We start from the raw sequence: 11,246 nt of genomic DNA, 5'->3' as shown, positions 1-11,246 counted from the left end.
ATTTTTCTTGGCACCATTGCGAGATTATAAATAGACTATTATTGCTATCTGTGTCTCGTTCGCTGCTTTATTTCAATATAACGCTGCATATGTAAAACTAAAATGTTATGTTATATGTTTTATATCATATAAATATAAAAAAGGATTCAAATTCATTTATTTCGCCTTATTGATGTTGTTTCTATAGTATCTTCAACTGGTAAAATCTAGTTATCAATTACCTCAATAGACATATTAATTTATCACTCACCGACCCTGATGCGCAACAGCGGAATTATGTCTGCCACGTAACTACGTCGATTCTGTAACAAACAAATATAAAATTTATATTAAAACAGTGTTCAAAAAATCTAATATTTTAAAACATAATTGTTATGCGCATTGAATGTCGTATTCATCATTCAATTAGGTATTTATTTAATAAATTATATATTTTCGAAGAATGATCTTTACAAAAATCAATTTTTATAAAATACTAAATTACTCCTTTTCTTCTAACTTACTATTATTTCTAAATCATGGTAAAACAAATAAAAGAGCAAACAAAAAAAATTACTCTTACACAAAATAAATAATATTTACCGCAAAGTTGTTCCGCTGGCGCCCGATGCCTCTCCCAAGCCTCCTCCTCCTCTCAGGCTGCTCGGGCTGTCAACTTCGTAGGATTCCCTCGATGCGACACTGTCCAGGTCGCTATTTTTTATTCTGTCATTCAAATAAATAATTCGATTAAACAAAAATAGGCCATACTTACGTATATAATATAATATATAAATTAATTATACTCACTGCCTCTTCTGAAGCTGTCAACGGCGGGAAATAGCGTTGATGTCATCGCGTTCGGGGGAGGATAACTGGCCCGACATTTGACCAGTTTGCAACATCGCTGCAATAATTCTGTAACAAGCAAATATAAAATCCAAATTAAAGCAAGGCAGAAAAAAGACAGTCGATATTTCAAAAAATAATTACTGAACACAAAACATTGGATTCTATGTTTTAATTCATTAAGCAAAATCAATGAAATATTCATGTAATTTTTTTAGAATACTTTATTGAATACAAGCTTCTATAGAATTACAAAGGACTTTAAAACTCATTTTTTCTAAAATTTTTATATTCTGAATGACTATCCAGTTGAAAAGTGGATAAACTTTCTACATAAGATGTAATATGTATAAATCAATTATATTTACCACATGTTGCTCCGCCGGCGCCTGATGCATCCTCCCAGGCCTCCTCCTCCTCTCAGGTTGTCAGCTTGGAGTCCCTCGATGCAACGATGCGACTTTCCGCATCGTCATTTTCTAAAGCATATAAATAAACGATTAAATAATTCTTACACGCATCAAACTTCTCATTCATCATTCAATTAAATATTTATTTAAATAATTATACATTTATTGAAAAAGATCTTTACAAGACTGAACGTTTATAAAAATTCAAAAATTACGTTTTTTTAATTATTACTTCTAAATCGTAAAATATGGTAAAAAAATAAAACAACGCAAGAATAAAAGAATTAAAAAGAATTACTGTTACACAAAATAAAAAATAATATTTACTGTAAAGTTGGTATGCTGGCGCCCGATGCCTCTCCTAGGCCTCCTCCTCCTCTCAGGCTGTCCTCGGGAGTCAGAGGTTGGATTGACGCTTTCCGCGTTATTTTCTGAAACATTTAAATAAGCGATTTGATTAAAAGGAAATAATCGAAGTTTTCGTATGTAACATAATATATAAAAATCAATTATACTCACCACTTTTTCTCAAACTGTTCCGGTTGTTAATTCCGTAGAACTCCTCCGAGAATCGCGTGGTGGTATTTCTAAAAACCTGTCGTCTTCGAATGGCACTCCCGAAAATGCGACGTTTCTTTTCCTTTTCCTCGATCCTCCTTCAATAAACTTCTCTTTCCCTTTAACTTTATTTTCCTTCTTTAGTCTTCGTTCTTCTATCGCTGCATTGTCTCCTCTATCGCGATGTTTCGTCGAGATATTTCCCTTTATTCCTTTTTAACAATATTCTCGGATAATCCTCCTTCTCCGTCGTTATTTCAATTTTTCCTCGATAAACATTTTGTAATGTTTCCACTGCAATTTCCATCGTCGATATTCCTTTCAATTTGGTTCTCCGTTTATCCTTTTCACATTGCCGTTTGTTCTTTTTTTCCTCGATCTTCCTGGGATAAACTTCTCTATCTTCTTATTCCACTCCTTTCTTTGGTCTTCGTTCTTCAATCGTTGCATTGCCCTCTTTATCACGATATCTCCCTGAAAGATTCGTCTTGATTCTTTTTTTAACGTCTTTTCACGATCCTTCTTCTTCCGGATCGTTATATATTCTCTCTGCCATCTTCGATTTTTCCTGGACAAAGTTCTCATAATTTCTTTACCGCAATTTCCATCTTTAATACTTCCTTATTTATCTTGGTCCTCCGTTTATCCTTTTTATATGGCCATTTCTTCTGTTCTTTCTTGATCATCTTTCGATAAATCGCTCTTTCCTTCTCGCTCCATTTTTTCTTCGGTCCTCGTTTTTCTATCATTACATTGTCCCTTCTATCGCGATGCTTCGTCGAGATATTCCATGTCCTCCTTTTTAACGATGTCCTCCTCCTGTTATCCTCTTTCTCCGCCGTTATTTTTTTAATTCTTCTTCGGGAAATTTTTCGCTTTTCTTTCTTCTTGTTCCATTCCTTTCTTCGGTCTTCGTTCTTCTATCGTTGCGTTGTCTCCTTTATCGCGATGCTTCGTCAAGATATTCCATGTCTTCCTTTTTAACGATGTCCTCCTCCTGTTATCCTCTTTCTCCGCCGTTATTTTTTTAATTCCTCTTCGGGAAATTTTTCGTAAGTCCTCCTTCCTTGATTTCCTTTGATAAGCTTTTCTTTCTTCTTGTTCCATTTCTTTCTTCGGTCTTCGTTCTGCTATCGTTGCGTTGTCTCCTCTATCGCGATGCTTCACCGACGTATTCCTCTTGATTCCTTTTTATGTCTTTCTACGATCTCTCTTCTTTTGTTATATTCTTTCTGCCCTCTGCGATTCTTCCTGAACAATTACTTTTCGTAATTTCTCTACCGCAATTTCCATCTTCAATACTTCCTTTATGTTGGTCCTTCGTTTATTCTTTTTACATGGCCGAATCTTCTGTTCTTTCTTGATCGTCTTTCGTTAAACCTCTTTCTTCTCGCTCCATTTTTCCTTTGGTCTTCGTTCTTCTATCATTACATTGTTTCTTTTCTATCGCGATATTTCTTTTCATTCCTTTTTAACGATATCGTCCTGTAATTCTTTTTCTCTATTGTTATTTTTTTCAATTCTTAAAAATGACCGATATTTTACGCGACGATCCCGAAACGCGAATTAACGCCCGATTATTTCCACGATAACCGCGTTATCTCGACGCGTTCAGAGCCGGACAACTGACTCGATTTGCCCGATTAAGGACTTAGCCCCGCGTGGCCAGTTGAATAGTGTTCGACAGAGAGAAGAGAGATCCTCGAAAAGTAGAAAGCGAGCTCTCTACAATGTGGATCATCTCCCCTCGCCACCGACACGTCTGGTAGCAACCCTTCCACGCACAGTGAAGTCAAATGATCTGGGCAGTTCTTGTTATGCGATCCCGGCACCTTTCCGCTCAAGGACCACGCACGAGACAGCCGTCACGTCTGAGAACGTGGAAATTGACGCAGTTATGTGCTAATTATTAAAATCGCGCGACAGAATTCCGGATAAGCCGACGACGTCGAACGGCACTCCCGAAAATGCGACGATTTTAAATGTTCGAAAATGCAACGATTTCGAGCGGCAATCCTGAAAATGCGACGTTCCTTTTCCTCTTCTTCGATCCTCCTTCGATAAATTTCTCTTTTCTTCTTACGTCATTTTCTTTCTTCAGTCTTTGTTCGTCTTTGCATTGTGTCCCCTATCACGATGTTTCGTTGAGATGTTCCTCTTTATTCCTTTTTAACAATGTTCTTCTTGTCAATCCTCTTTCTCCGTCATTATTTTAATTTTTCCTCGACAAACGTAATGTTTTGTCATGTTTCCATCGCAATTTCCGTCTTCAATACTCCTTTCACTTTGGTTCTTTGTTTCTCCTCTTACATTGTCTCGTTGCTCTCGTTGGTCATGTCCTCCTCCTGTTATCCTCTTTCTCCGCCGTTATTTTTTTAATTCTTCTTCGGGAAATTTTTCGTAAGTCCTCCTTTCTTGATTTTTCTTTGATAAGCTTTTCTTTCTTCTTGTTCCATTCCTTTCTTCGGTCTTCGTTCTTCTATCGTTGCATTGTTTCCTCTATCGCGATGCTTCACCGACGTATTCCTCTTGATTCTTTTTTATGTCTTTCTACGATCTTTCTTCTTTTGTTATATTCTTTCTGCTCTCTTCGATTCTTCCTGAACAATTGCTTTTCGTAATTGCTCCATCGCAATTTCCATCTTCAATACTTCTTTTATTTTAGTTTTCTATTTATCCTTTTTGCATGGAGATTTCTTCTTCGCTTCCTTGATCTTCCTTCAACAATCTTCTCTTTCTTCTTATTCCATTTCTTTCTTCGATCTTCGTTCCTCTATCGTTGTATTGTCTCCTCTATCGCGACGCTTCGCCGACAAATTCCTCCTGATTCCTTTTCATGTCTTTCTACGATTTTTCTGCCTCTGGTGTTATGCTTTCTGCTTTATTTAATTCTTTCTCGACAAATTTTTTTATTATTCAACTGTAATTTTCTTTTCATGTAATTTACTTTGTTTTTTCTTTTTTTTTATATCGCCGTTTCTGTTTTTCTTCTTTAATCCTTCTTCGTTAATTTTCTCTTTAATTCTTCTTGCTCCACCATTTCTTTCTCCGATCTTCATTCTTCTATCATTACCTGCGTTGTCTTCTTTATAGCAATGTATCGCCGAAAGATTCTTGTTCATCCTTTTTAGCAATGACAATGCAATTCTCTTTCTTCCCCTTTATTCTTTCTGCTCATTTTGACCCTATATCAATAATTCTTCAAAATTGTTCTTCCTCTATGTCCATCGTCGATGCTGCTTGATTTTTGTTGATGCTGCTTATTTCTTGTTTGTACGTTCCTTCCTTTTCTATCGTTGTTTTTCCTTCTTATTTTGATTCTTCAATAAAATCTTCATAATTTTTCTTATATAATTTCCATCATCGATGCTGTTAGTCATTTCTTGACGCTGCTTGACGCTACTTTATATGTTCATTTTTCTTTCTTCTATCACTGTTTTCCTTGAACCTTTTTCGACAAATTTTTTCTTATTCTTGTTCGATTTCTATTTATCTCTTGAGCCTTCGTTCTTCTATCATTATTATGTCGTCTCTTCTTTGTCATCTTGTCAGTAAATTCTTCTTAACCCTTTTTTTACAACTTTTTCTTCGATCTTGTATCTCCTAACCCAATAATAATCCAAATAATCCAAATAATAATCCAAAGGCTGAAAATAAAGGCTGAAAATAATGAGACGCTTTCCTTTTTTCCGGGGGCATCTCTCTCATTATTTTAATCATATATATTATTTTATATTATATATTACCAACTTATTAATATTATTAATTGTATTAATGTGTATTTTATGAACTTTATACTTATAAAAGAGGACCCGTTTTTACCGGACATCGTTGCAATTGAATGTACTTTGGCTAAACTCGGCGTAGATTTTTTAAATAAAATTAAGTTACACTTTTAATTTCAGCTAAAATTCTGTCCAATAAAAATGGGCCAACTTGTAGAGGCCCTCCACCACCCCCGCCGATTCCAATCAGCGGTCCTCATTTTCTTGGATATAAGCTTTATATTTTTTTTGTTTTTTTACACACACACTCACACATCCCTACCTACCCGATTTTTATCTAGGTTTTACCTGTATTCCTACCTACCTACATGAATAATATTCCTACCTACCCGTGTTTTTATCTGGTATTTCTATAGTTATGATCGCGATCACCCGAAATTAGAAAAATGCGCGTGACATTGGTTTTAAATCGGAACCGTTTACGAGTTTTTATGGGGGGTTTAATTTACGCGGAATTAATTCAGATTTAATTCAGATTTAATTCGAGACGGCATCTGTCCGTCTCTGATTACGTGCAATCGCACGTATACGAGAAAATCTTAGGCTTACCATTATGTACCTTTTACAAATTGATTGGTGTTATACACCAACCTACCTTGATCCTCTTCGTCTTCTTTCTTCTGGCCAGAGTGGACTCACCTTTTGCACTTGGCCGTATTCTGACTTCATACGATCAGAGATCGACAGCAAGGAGAAATACTCCTGCTGCCAGCAATAAGCGTAAAAGATTTTACGCTTTTGTACGATGCGCGAAACACGAACGCGTCGCGAAGGGGCCATCACATTAATTAAATCAATTATGGAATTAACCAATTAACAATAATAATAATAACTCCATTAGTATACAAATTAATTGCGCATTTATTGTTTACACGCGTTATTTATTTGTACTAAAATATATTCAATAATTAAAATACATACCCGATTGGAAACAAATCTGAATTTGAAAAAAAATCTCTATGTCAACAGCGTTTTTATTCAAAGAGATTCGATCGCGATTATGAAATTTATATTAAATTTTAAATATAAACTTTATAATATAAACAATAAATCTAATTAGAAAATAAACAGATCCGCCATTTGATAAAATCTAAAGCCCATATATGCGTATTTTCATCGATTCGAACGATTTAATATTGCTGAATCTCATCAAGAAGCATATATGCAAAGATGAGAAATTCAGATGAATGACGTAAGACCCGATAAGAATAATTTTCCCACACACACACGATTAGAATTGATATAATAATAATCATAAATAAATTTTTATTTCGCCAGTCAAATAATAAACAACAATGGGAATATTAATCGACTCTACTGGCCATTATAATCGCCAAGACAATACGACCACAATTTGGTTCGATTATTATCGTCAAGACGCTCTTTTAACCAATATAAGCTGCTCTAATCTTTGATACTTATATATAAGCATCTCATTTAAATAATTAAATTTATTGCGAAAAATATTACCTCAGCCAGGGTTCGAACCTGGAACCTCCCTCATTCCGTGATGGGTGACGACACCAGATTCGAACTCTGGCTGAGGTAATATATATCTTTCGCAATAAATTTAATTATTTAAATGAGATGCTTATATATAAGTATCAAAGATTAGAGCAGCTTATATTGGTTAAAAGAGCGTCTTGACGATAATCGAACCAAATTGTGGTCGTATTGTCTTGGCGATTATAATGGCCAGTAGAGTCGATTAATATTTCTATTGTTGATAATAATAATCACTTTGTACTTTGTAAATTATTAAAATTACTTTTTATACAATATATTGTTTCAAAATAATTTTTAAGCGAGATGAAACTGATAGATTCTATACATAAGATAATTATTTTAAAAATCTTTTATTTTATAATAAAAAAGATATCGGATCTCACGTCACTTTACTACTTTAACTGGTATAAAATCCAGTTATCAATCACTACATATGAATAAGCTATAACCAGATTAGGCTAAAGTCAATGCATAAAAAAAGGTAATAATAATTAATAACTGGAAGCATGTCTTTTATATAAAAAAGCGAGATCAATAACTTATATAAAATGTTACGTGATATGTATACATATATGTATCGCTCCTTTGCACTAACTTATATAAAGTTTAATCTTGGATAAATATTTAATAGGATATAATAGGAAAGAGGTAGATGAGAAAAGGAATAATACAATATTACACTTTTATAATACAATATTTGTAATAAATATTTTTCAGTATTATGATTACAATATTGTTTACTTTAATTATTTTTTATTTTATTATATTTTTTCATTTTTCTTATTGCATGTATGAAACAATATAAATATTTTATTCTTTCTATTTGTTGATCCCGAGATATGAATATCATGAGTAAACTTAAATAAGAGCATTAAATTAAAAAGATTTTAATTTTTAAATCTTTATTTGTATTCTACTTTACTTTCTTTATTTTTTATATTTGTTAAAAAAATTATGTTATGTACATATATATATAATTAAAAATTATATTATTTGATTCTAAATATTAACCAAATAACATTATTAATTAATATAATTATTAATAAATAATATTTGATCCTCATGGTATTCACAATTTTCCGAAAAATTCTGTCTTTATACACAGTGTATGCATACGAGTACATTCTCGTATACATCCTAAATTAATCAATAAATATAATAATAAAAAGACATCCAAGATTAAACTTATCCTAATCTGTTTTAACTGATTCATTTTAAGGCAACAGATGTATGGAATGCTATAAACTTATGTTATCATCAAATTGCATACGTTTATCTAGATATGTGGTATACATTTAAGGTATACATTTATGTGGAATACATTTTTCGTGGTATATATTTCATAGGTTGCCACACATCCCCGTTACCTCAAAAAATATGTTAATTCATTACTCACCGACCACGATGCGCAACAGCGGAATTACATCTGCCACGTAGCTACGTTGTATCTGTAATATACAAACATAAAATTCATATTAAAATGGTGTTCAAAAAACCTAATGTTTTGAAACATAATTCCTATGTGGATCAAACTTTTTATTATTCAATTAGATATTAATTTAAATAAGGAAACATTTTACGAAAAGGATCTTTACAAGGATAAATTTCTACAATATTAAATTACTTCTTTTCTTCTAATTATTATTTCTAAATCACGGGGAAATAAAACAACTCGAGAATAAACAGGAAAAATTTACTTTTACACGAAATAAAAAATAATATTTACCGCAAAGTTGTTCCGCTGGCGCCCGATGCCTCTCCCAGGCCTCCTCCTCCTCTCAGGCTGCTCGGGATGTCAGCTTCGCAGGATTCCCTCGCTGCTCCGATGTCACCTTCTACGTCGTTATTTTCTGAAATATTCAAATGAACGATTCGATTAAGTAAAGACAGAACAGATAGAACATTTTTGGACATAAGTAACATAGTACGTAAAAATCAATTACACTCACCACTTTCTTTCCTGCTGTTCCGGCCGCAAAATCCACCTCCACCTCCGGGTCAGATAGGAGTCTCGAGCCACATTGAGACTCGTGGCAATGCAGTGTGACTTCATCCATTAAGCAAGAAAAATCAAGAAGCCATTTCGGCTATATTGCATTAATTTTACGACGTTGTTGCAATATAGTCGAAATGTTTCTTGACCTTTCTCGCTTAATGGGAATGTAATTACTGAAAATAATTAAAAATTATTCCCTACCTACGTTTTAACTATGTCCCTACCTACGCTTATTTCTCCACACTTCCCTACGCTAAAACTCACCGACACCAATGCGCAGCAGCGGAGCTGTATCTGCAACGTCGCTACGATGATTCTGTAACAATCAAACATATAATCCAGATTAGAGCAGGGAAGAAAAGAGACAGTTTGTATTTCGAAAAATAATTACCGAAGGTAAAACACGGAATTCTATATTTCTTTTAATTAAATAAATTTAATAAAAAAACACGTTTAATTTCTTGAAAGTATAATCTATTTACTGAACACAAGAATTCAAAATAGAATTTAAAAAATTAAACTCTTTTTTAATTTCTACTCTCTGACTATCTTTACTATTCGATTGAAAAACCGATTGGTTAAACTTTCCGCGAAAGACACAAAATGTATAAACCAATTATATTTACCGCATGTTGTTCCGCCGGCGCCTGATGCCTCTTCCAGGCCTCCACCTCCTCTCAGGCTGCTCGGGATGTCACTCGTGTTCCCTCGATGCAAAGATGATGCTCCTTCCAGCGCGGATATTTTCTGTAACATAAAAATAATCGAATCGATTAAATACGTGTCACGCGCATCGAACATCTTATTCGTTATTCAGATTAATATTATATTTTAAATTACTTCTTCGAAAAAGGTTTCTACGTTAGAATCAACTTGAATCAAATTTTTCAAAATATCTTTTTTTACTAATTTAAATTCCGAAACACGGTTTAATGTAGGAACTGAATAAGTACAAAGAGGGATTCTATAATATCTTTAAAAAAAATAAAAAGTAATACTTACCAGAAGTGTTGGTACGCCGATGCCCGATGCCTATCCTAGGCCTCCTCCTCCTCTCAGGCTGCTCGGGATGTCAGCTTCGCAGGATTCCCTCGCTGCTCCGATGTCATCTTCTGCGTCGTTATTTTCTGAAACATTCAAATGAAGGATTCGATTAAGTAAAGACAGAAGAGATAGAAAATTTTATGACATAAGTGACATAGTACGTGAAAATGAATTACACTCACCACTTTCTTTTAAGCGCTTCAGGCCACAAAATCCACTTCCATCTCCGGGTCAGCTAGGAGTCTCGAGCCACATTGAGACTCGTGGCAATGCAGTGTGATTTCATTGCCATTAAGCAAGATAAATCAAGAAGCCATTTCAGCTATATTGCATTAATTTTACGACGTTGTTGCAATATAGTCGAAATGTTTCTTGACTTTTCTCGCTTAATGGAAATGTAATTGCTGAAAAGAATTACAAATTATTCCCTTGATGATGTCTTTTGCAGACAAGATTTTTTATACGCTTAACTTTATGAGCGTGATGTCTCGCGGCGCGGAGAGACCCGCGACGGACCGTATAACCGAGCGAGGCGTGTAAATGTCCCGCGGCGGCGCGGAGGGACACGCGACGGACCGTATGAGCGAGCGAGGCGTGTAAATGTCCCGCGGCGGCGCGGAGGGACACGCGACGGACCGTATGAGCGAGCGAGGCGTGTAAATGTCCCGCGGCGGCGCGGAGGGACACGCGACGGACCGTATGAGCGAGCGAGGCGTGTAAATGTCCCGCGGCGGCGCGGAGGGACACGCGACGGACCGTATGAGCGAGCGAGGCGTGTAAATGTCCCGCGGCGGCGCGGAGGGACACGCGACGGACCGTATGAGCGAGCGAGGCGTGTAAATGTCCCGCGGCGGCGGCGGAGGGACACGCGACGGACCGTATGAGCGAGCGAGGCGTGTAAATGTCCCGCGGCGCGGCGGAGGGACACGCGACGGACCGTATGAGCGAGCGAGGCGTGTAAATGTCCCGCGGCGCGGCGGAGGGACACGCGACGGACCGTATGAGCGAGCGAGGCGTGTAAATGTCCCGCGGCGCGGCGGAGGGACACGCGACGGACCGTATGAGCGAGCGAGGCGTGTAAATGTCCCGCGGCGCGGCGGAGGGACACGCGACGGACCG

The 11,246-nt window shown here is 35.9% G+C and overlaps 2 long non-coding RNA genes across 3 annotated transcripts; both read right to left on the bottom strand.

The window, feature by feature from the left end:
- Positions 1-16: 16 nt before the first annotated feature.
- Positions 17-7,603, bottom strand: LOC139784665 (uncharacterized). The gene is made up of 6 exons (XR_011721626.1): positions 1,758-7,603; positions 1,566-1,669; positions 1,197-1,307; positions 790-897; positions 583-705; positions 17-302 (listed from the first exon to the last, which is right to left on the bottom strand). It is a non-coding gene; the product is annotated as an uncharacterized lncRNA (long non-coding RNA).
- A 661-nt stretch (positions 7,604-8,264) lies between these two features.
- On the bottom strand, positions 8,265-10,969 carry LOC139784664 (uncharacterized). Of its 2 annotated transcripts, XR_011721625.1 has the most exons (7): positions 10,310-10,969; positions 10,086-10,210; positions 9,710-9,830; positions 9,348-9,399; positions 9,037-9,280; positions 8,814-8,937; positions 8,265-8,535 (listed from the first exon to the last, which is right to left on the bottom strand). It is a non-coding gene; the product is annotated as an uncharacterized lncRNA (long non-coding RNA). The 2 variants fall into 2 exon arrangements; XR_011721624.1 differs by having other exon boundaries at positions 9,037-9,399.
- Between the last annotated feature and the right edge of the window lie 277 nt (positions 10,970-11,246).

The sequence above is a fragment of the Temnothorax nylanderi genome, unplaced genomic scaffold, assembly GCF_030848795.1.
Source record: "Temnothorax nylanderi isolate EJ_2023f unplaced genomic scaffold, tnyl_v1.0 TNYL_tig0656_pilon, whole genome shotgun sequence".
Taxonomy (NCBI): domain Eukaryota; kingdom Metazoa; phylum Arthropoda; class Insecta; order Hymenoptera; family Formicidae; genus Temnothorax; species Temnothorax nylanderi.
Note: the sequence above shows the minus strand (reverse complement) of the source record. Positions and strands in the feature narration are given on the sequence as shown.